The sequence below is a fragment of the Haemaphysalis longicornis genome, unplaced genomic scaffold (assembly GCF_048455015.1).
Source record: "Haemaphysalis longicornis isolate Haplotype H1 unplaced genomic scaffold, Haemaphysalis longicornis Haplotype H1 scaffold_8, whole genome shotgun sequence".
In the NCBI taxonomy this organism is placed as follows: domain Eukaryota; kingdom Metazoa; phylum Arthropoda; class Arachnida; order Ixodida; family Ixodidae; genus Haemaphysalis; species Haemaphysalis longicornis.
The window spans coordinates 169,643,475-169,652,994 of NW_027526445.1; the positions used below are offsets into that span (position 1 = coordinate 169,643,475).

Below are 9,520 nucleotides of genomic sequence, written 5' to 3' on the forward strand. Positions count from 1 at the left end.
CCTACCGCCCTTCGTCGAGCTGATCCTCGAAAGTGATGTTTGCACGTTAAGGCATTGTGGTATCGTCCACTTGGCTGAGCCGTGGAAACACATGAAGTGGACTGGGAAGACGGAATCAGAATACCGGGGCTGAAAGCATATAAGGTTGTGTAAGAACCTTTTGAATCCACGCATGCACTCTATTCTATGAAAAAAGATGGAGAATGTTGAATAAATTTGTACTGATTCGCTCTTTATTGATTCATCTGAAAACTGGCGTGGAGGGGGCCCTCAGTACGGATTGTACAGGCAGAAGTGGGTCTTGTTGCAGTCTCGCATACAGCAGATTTCTCCTTTGCCGCATACCAAGGTGTCGCACGACTTTCCGTCGTCCTGGTACTTCGAGCAGTCCTCGTTGTCCCTGAGGACGACACAGCTTGTCTCCTCGATCGTTTCCGCTGCGGCTGTAGGCAAAAATGCAAGAGAAGTAGTTGTAGTCTACTGCTAGATGATAAAAAGACTGAAACCCTTAGGAGTCCTGATAGAAGTTTGAGAGGTTGTACCAAACGTAAAGAAAAACTTTCTCGAAGCTTTGTAATAAGATCTATTCATAAACTGACACGTAGCGCAAAAGTTTGACTCCATGTCATGCGAACTTTTGTTGAAGTTTGGTGATGGTTCCCTTACGTTACCACTAGTGCTCATGATATGAATGGGTGAGTTTTCTACATACCTGGTTTCCTTCTCATCGCTTTGGTTTCAGCAAGTGCACACACTACTAAACAGTCACTCACTATTCTGGGCTTTAGTAAGCGCGAAACAGTTTTCATTAGGGTCACGTGGCTGTTGCAGATAATATGAACCCACATAAAAAGTGAAAAGAAATTCTCACCTATGTCACAGCCCAAATTAACGGCTATGTATGCAAGGAAGCCAAACGCTGCGACGGTGAATAGGGCTCCGGGTTTCATAGCTGGTATTAAAAGGGCACTCTTGCGACGAGAGGAAATTCAAACGAAAGGATATTATGTGCGTTCGCTCCCAGGGGTGATGTGGAGTGCAGATGTATGTCGCTTTTATAACGAAATCAGAGACACCGCTACTAGGCTATATGGCTGCTTTAGACATCGATGTGACCCTGGCACGCGCTGTCCTGGACGTAAATCTTCTCCAGGACAGGTCATAGTGTTAGTGGCGGCCATAAGGTTGACACCCCGTTTCCTCCCGCATGCCGACTGTTCTGCTTGAAAGCATCAGGCGTGTTGGGATAAAAAACTTGTTTAGAGCCATAAAACGAGGCAGTACGCTTATCGCTCCATTGCAACCTCGACTGTAACACAGCCATCGCGCGCCATTCATGTCATATGCACAGTACGTCCATATGGTGTGACGCTCGCCTCAAGCGCGTTTCGGTGCGTTTATGGTGACACCTGCTTTTAGATAAGGCTGGGCCAGAATACGCGACAACCTTGCTGTTAGGAGGAGCAAGTTGGAGACCGGAAACTTCATTGGAGCGTACGACACTATTCTTCCGCTGCTCTGGTGCCCACGCGATATGACTCGTAGCCGCTGCTACAGCTCCCCAAGCGTTGGGCGGATATGGTTTACTGCTTAGTTTCCCCTCCAAAAATGGTCCAGGAGACAGCCATGAATTCTAGTATTTGCGCGCTTTCGTCGGTCATAAAACATGAAATGTGTCGCCCAAAACATGCTTTTACTCTTAAGGCACTTCTGACATGTTTTAAGGACAACCTAGCAACCGAGCTTGACCCGTCTTAAAAACAACAAGTCCTGCTTGCTGTTCGCAATAACCGACAACTGAGCTACTTGCTTAGAAAGCACTTCCATCCTACCTGGCAAGATTTAGCGGATGCAAGATGAAAACCTAGCATTGGTGGCACCGCTGCTAAGAGGCCAGACGAACTAGTCGCATGGTCTCGCAGAACGAGAAGCGAAATACAGCTCGTGGGAGTCCGTTACTCCATTTGAGGCAGAGTACCTGAACCCTGTATTAGAATTACAAAACCATCTTCAAGGAAGCGTTCCGTCACTCCTGTTAAAAGGGAATGTGCTCTATTGGCTTCGGCGTTACCGGAAAGCATTGCGTTACGCTCCAAGAGCATTCTACTATTCTCCGCAAAGCAGCATGTTTTCACTCCGCCCGCTTCCACCCCCACCCTTCCCTCTACGGTAGAAGCTGGCAGCAAAGCACAAGTAACTTAAAGCATGACAACGAGGTATAAACAAACTAAGACTTTATTTTCTAAATAGTTAATGGGATAGTTAACAATAGTGTAATTAACAGTATTACACTGAAACAAAAAAGCGTTCTGTACATTACTCCGTGCTTCACACAGAGAGGAAAGCCAGCTCTTATTTAGGAAAAATTAAAATAAAGATTTAGAAATAAATTTTCGAAAACAAAAATGTGCGACAAAAAAATTGAGCTTGGAGTACTATTAACACATTAAAGATGCAATCAACACAATTAGGATAAAAAGGCATTGACACGAAAACTCTGCAATACATATATGTTGGTGAGACAATAGGAAACAGCATGAAACATTCCAACTTGGTTATTTAGTAGTGGTGGTTCCTAAAGGCAGGCTGGGCTGGTAAGATTCAAAAAGACATACTGGATGTTAAAAAACACCACGTTCTAGATGAGTGCTTCGTAATGTTGCTGGCAGCCTTCAGAAGTGTAGGGACTAGGACACTGGGCTAGATGGTAAGTCTATAGAAGCAAGAAGTAGCGCTTCTCATTTGGCGCGTATTGCATACTAGACGGCGAAACCGCAGAGATAAACAATTATGACTCATCCGGGATGTCCTAGGCTCGTAGGTGAAGTGTCTCGAGTGGGACGGTGACTTCTGCTGATTCCTCGGGGCTCTTTCCAGAGAAAAAAATCTTTGGGCAAGTACCACCTTCCTCTGGCTCCTACATGAGGAAAAAGAGTGGGACCGGAAATATAAGTACTACAATAAAAATAAACTACGTTAAATTAGGTTTGTTGGGTGATACTTCAGTTTGCGCGCAAAGAGCACGCTGTAAACACATACTGAAATGCAATGCTGCTTGGCGCTGTCTCCAGTCTAGATGCGTATGCGTAGTGACCCCGGATGAAGCAACCCTCCTTGTATCATTGTCCTATGGCACGTGTCTTTACTCTGTCCCCATATTCCTCTCCGCACACCCCTTGAAACGAACACGTGATTACGCCATTACTCCACGCAACTGTACATAACACTGGCTTTCCCTTGGCTAAGCTTGAAGGTCAGATTCACACTGCAAGATATTTACTAAACACGTTTTCTGGTTCCGTACCTGGAGCAATAAAGCTTTCATTTTAAGAACAGAAGCCCCACCCACTTCGCCAATACAGAACACTAATGTTGCAACGTGCGCCTTGGGCACTGCATGCGACTGTTGCAGACACCTTCAGCCGATGCCCAGGAAGACTATTATTCCTGCAACCGAAGCTATGGCCCAATACAGTAGCCAGCACAATGAAATACACAGGGTGAATAATTGATTGTATGGTTTAACGAGCCGACGCAGCGCAGGCGATGAGGCGCGCCGTAGTGGTGAGCTCCGGATTAATTTTGCACCCGGCGATCTTTAACGTGCGCCAAAATCTCGTACACACGTGCGTTTTTGCTTTTCGCCTCCATCAGAAAAGCGGCCACCGCGGGCGGGTTCTGAACACAGATGCAGCGTGAACTGACTATTTAAGGCTATTAGGAATACGAATGAGAATAATGATCCTACTGTTTTTATAAACGTGTATTTTGTGTTCATTGTTATGATTGTTACACTTGCGGATATCAGGCTGGGTGTGACATAAATTGGTCTTTCTTCATTCCTTCCTGCGAATGTGTGCAGGCCAGGTTTGAATTCAAGCGAAATGTACACCACGCACAAGAGCAGATATCAACAAGACCTGACAGCGGTATAAACAAAAAAAACAACCCCTTCTGTTTCAAAACCCATTTTAGAACGGTTCCTTACTACTTATAACACGACCTCACTCCTTGAAATGTCCGCGAAGACAAAATGCAAGTTCGGTTCTTTAAAAGGCTTTTTTGTACCGATAACAACAATACCAATGTTATCGCCAACTCCATACAAACAATCAGGATGTTAAAGAAAACATTCCACACTTCCCATTTCACAGCCATTTTCTGGCGATTTTTCTACGACGTCATGGAATTGTATTCGTGCGATTGCCGGTGAAGACGTAGATCACAAACAAAAAATAAGACTGGAAGATTGTTAAATCGCATCACTTGAATAGTAACACCCATATGTCTCTTTGGCGCGAAATTTGTAAGTTCAATCGTTCTTTCCTTAGTTTTGTTTAAAGAAAGGTCTTTTGTGGCTGGAATCCCGCTGAGTGAGCTACTACCTTAGTTCCGTCATACAGAACAATGATGACAAAATGGAATTTTGTTCTCTTCGAGAGAACATGAACACGGGAACATAAAATGCAAGAGCGTTTTATTTTTTTAAAAAAACGGCGTTTCACTAGTGCTCTCAGCGCTTGTCCGGCACCGAGAAATGCTGTATTCACTGTGACATTGTAGAAATTGAGCCAAAATTTTAATTTTTTTGCTCCATTACGTGTATGTTTTCTGCAAGGACTTAAGGAGGGAACGTACCTTAACCGAGAGTTTGTAGGTTGACTGACGCTGCCGCCAACGGCCAAACAGCCATTTTGTTGCCATCGTTACCATCTGCGCTTCTGTATGGTGCACTGATACCGCTCAAAAAGCGCTGTCCACATTCTTTCTTTCGGGCGGGACTTGTAGCTGGCTTCCTTTTACGATTGATAATAATGGTTTCGTAAAACAGTGGGAAGGATTGATTGATTGCTGGGTTGAACACGCTGATGTTACCTATGCGACGAGGCGTGCCGTAGTGGGGATCCGTATTAATTTTTTACTACCCAGGAATCTTTCACGTGCGCCTAACTCTCCAACGCGCAGGCGTTTCAGTTGTCGACTTCACCAGAAAAGCGGCCACCGCGACCAAGAATCACAGTAAAGCCCTTGCAACCAGCGGGAACTACTCTACAGACAGGGTGACTAAGTTGAATTGTCGCTTGTGCCAGTTGGCCAGTGTCGCATGATCAGACAGCGCGCCCAACAGCTATACAGCGTCTGCCTACACTGTGCGCGCCAAACCTACTAGTGCTTGCTTGTTTACGTGTTCGTAGCTTGCATTCTTTACCCCGCTATCGTTACCGGTATAACAACATCCAAAAAATGCAGTACAGATAACTCTTCTTGTAAGTATAATTCCTGATTATGTGCACTGGATTTTGCGGGCCTCACAAGTTCCGTGTGGAAAAGCTGCTAGTGAGTCGCATGGCTGGTGTTTTCTTCATTCTCGAGTACGGGTCTGTTGCTTATTCGCTGCTGATCGCAACTTTGATGACAACATATAGGACCGTGTTTGAACGATGCGAATTCTCGAACATTGGAGGGATAACCACATGCAGCGACGCGACAAGTGACGCGAAAGGCGAAGGTCACCAAGTGCGGTCTTTGCCAAACTTTTCTGGGCCAGCGCGCCCGTGGCCGGAGCAGGAGCTCGGCCGAGAAGGGGCGCGGCGGTCGCCGTTACCGGCTGGTTGAGCTGCTACAGAGAGTGAGGAGCACGCTCGTTCTTGATTTATTTGTTGTAGCAGTAGCGTCCACCAAATGCGGCACGCTGCCAGTATCTCAGCACAAGCAATGCGCAGCAGGTGACGTCACTGAACATTCAGGATGAAAAGAACCAGGCTGTTTCTTTTGCATTTAAACAAATGCGAACGCTTTTCGCGAAGAATGGCAGTTGATACGTGACATTTTTTTCTGCAGGCATGAAATACTCATCGCCGGATACATTCTTTATTTTCCGTGCATTCACATTCTCCGACATGCGAAGAAACCAGTAAAATAGAGTGTATCCAGTCGTGTTTTAAGGACGCGTTTATTATAGCTTGATAGAATTGGCTGAGCCACCTAGTTTCCACATTGGTCCCCTGTGGCTAAATTTCAGAACAAAATTCTTCCGAAAACTTCAGTGTTATAATGCAACAAAAGGAAATTTCAGTTGCAGAAAATATGCAGATAGTAATTTTAAGACTTGGCATTATCAAAAATTCGTATTGTATCCTTTAATTTCTGTACTTCGGAGTTTGGCGTTCCTTCCAGTTCTTGTCAGCTAACGAATGAATATTTTTGTCTAGAATCACAACTCCCTTTAACCAATTACCAAAATTTTGTGCAATGGTCGATTCATCTAGAAGGTAACACGTTTAAACTCCAGTTGGAGCATCTTCTGACAAGACAGAATACAACAATATGTAGTGTGTAAGAATGAACGGCATGTTAGATTGTACAATAGGTGGCTCAGTGGAATGGTCACTTTTTATTTTCATTTGAAGCAATTGAACAGAAAGGTATTATCCACCTTCAATTATAGCATTCACAAAATTTATTTAGTAGTTTCAGTGATTTGTAATCCTTCTGATGCCCTAACGCATTGTGGCCAGTCAAATGAGAAAATGTCAAAATTACAACCACCCGAGATCATCCAGCACAACCTCATAAAATGACATTTTTCTGTTGTTATAATTAAGCTGAGAGCGTGTTATCACAGCATGCTTATTTTTTTGTGTTCACCAGACATTTTATGTTACATATTGTTCACGTAAATAGTTCCTCTCGCTGCATACTGCTATCGTTTTAAAATTTGTTTATTGCTGCACCAGGTGTCTTAAAAATCCGATGCAGTAGAAAGTGCCCTGAGGAAAAGATGAAATGTGCAATATGCTTCCAGCAAAATTGCTGCACCTAAAAATTCCCAACAAGAGTTCTTCGAGTTTTCACTAGATCTTAATCGCTCGCGTCATCTTACCTCGCTCGGTGATGTACCCCCACCACATTTTTGACGCTACGTCATTACCGAGCGTTTAACCGCGCCAAATAAACCGCCTAAACTAGCTCGACCACGTGCTCCCGGGGTCGTAATGACACGTCGGACACAAGACGTACCGGAGCTATTTCATTACCGTGAACACCTGATCCGCAGAGCGCAGATAATAAACGACGCGACGGTGCCAGGAAGAGCTGCCTGCAAGCAAATAAATGTAAAACACCACATCGGCACCATGCTGGGTGCATAGTCGATCAGGTTGTGCAGTCTATATTGTTAGCACTGCAGTTTTTTTCCCAGGAATATATTTTGCAAACTTCTCTGCACAGGGACCAATTCGGAACCTAGGTAGCTTGGGAAATTTCTTCAATATATATTATACGCACCTCTATAACAAGGGTGGATACGCTCTATTTTACTTGTTTCTTCAAATGTCGGAAAATGTGCATGCACGGAAAAGAAATGGTGTATCCTGCGATGGGTATTTCATACCTGCAGAAAAAAACGTGAAGAATAAACTCCGCATATTTTGCAGAGAGCGCCCACGCGCTGTCTTAAAAAACTAAAATTCTTGGATAGTGCGCGGATGGGCACAAAACAGCGTGGTTCCAAATCCATCCTGAATCCTTCATGATGCCAGCTGCTGGGCTGTGCCTGCGCTGAAAAGCAGGCAGCGCACCGCACTTGTTGAACGCACCCACAACAGAAAGAAAGCGAGAAGAAACGTCCTCATCCCTCCCTTTATCAGCACAACCAGCTGGCAGCAGCGACCGCAGCGACCGCAGCGTCCCTTCTCGGCCGCGTGGCTGCTCCAGCCAAGAAAGCCGTGGCCTAGAAAATTTTGAACAAGGCTGTACAACAATGGAATAGTGCGGGCCACAGCGACAAGCGAAAGAGACTAATGCATTGCTGGCAATTTCCTCCGTCGTCGTCGCTTAGCACTGCCGCCGGCTTGTGGTCTGGTTCTGGCAGGCAAAAAGCCCGCGACGGCGACGGCTCGTAGCCTGCCGCTGTTGCCGCCATAGGTCGGCATACTAACTCGTGAGCATACTCATTTGTACTCAAACTCAGGGTGGAGTAGGGTGACCAGTGAGTACAGATCCAGGAAAAAATATGATGAATAACGAGTGCAGACACAGACGAAAAAAGTGGGTGTGGTGATGAGTGAGTACCCAGACAGACGAAATATACGAGTATGATAACGAGTGACTACAAACGTAAATTCATTCACTCGCGAATAGTACTCGTGAGTACTGTAACCGCGAATACATGCATTTGCGAGTAGTGCTCATGAGTAATGGTGACGAGTTGTACTCGCGATTACATGTACTCGCTAGTACTGTAAAACCCCACTGATAGGTCCTCCGAACTTATGGCTACCCGCTTCTTACGACAGATCAGTGTGGTCCCGACAAACTTCCCATTCAAACAATGCATTAAAAACCCCGATGATATGATGCTCCGGTGCACGTGGTCCGCTTCATACGACGACACCTTCGCGCGCATAAATAAGCGTTTTCTCCAACTTTTAAACCGCTTCACTGCCTCGTCTATACCTGTCGTATTCTTAACCCTCGTTGGACGCTGCTTGATCAGCAAAGTTGCGCCGGCGGGCCAGACCACCTGCCACATTCGGGCCAGGCCCCTAATTTGTTCAATGTCGCAGTGAATAAACAATTTTTCGATGCCGGAAAAGTGCTCTGAGCTCTATAATACACTGTTTTTTTAATGAGCAGACTTGCATTGTGTGTTCATGTGTGCATGTTCTCTCGAAGCGAACAAACTTATATTTTGTCTTCATTGTTCTGTTTTACGGAACCAAGGTAGTAGCTCACTCAGCTGGATTCCAGCCACAAAAGACCTTTCTTTAAACAAAACAAAGGAAAGAACGATTGAACTTACAAATTTCGCGTCAAAGTGACATATGCGCTTTACTATTCAAGTGATGCGATTGAACAATCTCCCAGCCTTATTTTTTGTTTGTTATCTACGTCTTCACCGCCAATCGCCCGAATATAAATCTAGGACGTCGTACAAAATTGCCAGAAAGGGGCTGTGCAGTCGAAACTGTTGAATGTTTTCTTTATTATCCTGATTGTTTGTATGGAGTTGGCGATAACATTGGTATTGTTGTTATCGATACAAAAAATCCTTTTAATGAACCAAACATGTATTTTGTCTTCAATTGCCTTTCAAGGAGTGAGGTGGTTTTATATGCAGTAACAGTCAGTTCTGAAATGGGGTGTGAAACAAAAGGGTTTTTTTTGTTTATGATGCTGTCAGGTCTTCGTCAGATCCTGTCTTTGACGTGGCTTATATTTCGCTGGAGTTCAAACCTCGCCTGCAAACATTCGTAGGAACGAATGAAAAAGGGCAAATTTATGTCATATCTAGCCGAATCTGAGCAGGTATAATAACCGAAACAATGAACACACCATAAACGTTTATGGAAACAGAATGAACAATATTCTTATTCGTATTCTTAAACGTCTGAAATAGTCAGTTCACTCTGCATGTCTGTTCGGTAGCTGGCCGCGGCGGCCACTTTTCTGATAGAGGCGAAAAGCAAAACCGCCCATTTGTACGAGATTTTGGCGCACGCTAAAGATCACCGGGTGG

General features: G+C 44.8%; 1 long non-coding RNA gene across 1 annotated transcript; it reads right to left on the reverse strand.

Moving 5' to 3' along the window:
- Nucleotides 1-215: 215 nt before the first annotated feature.
- LOC144149413 (uncharacterized) lies at nt 216-1,049 on the reverse strand. Its single transcript, XR_013318300.1, has 2 exons — nt 872-1,049; nt 216-443 (listed from the first exon to the last, which is right to left on the reverse strand). It is a non-coding gene; the product is annotated as an uncharacterized LOC144149413 (long non-coding RNA).
- Between the last annotated feature and the right edge of the window lie 8,471 nt (nt 1,050-9,520).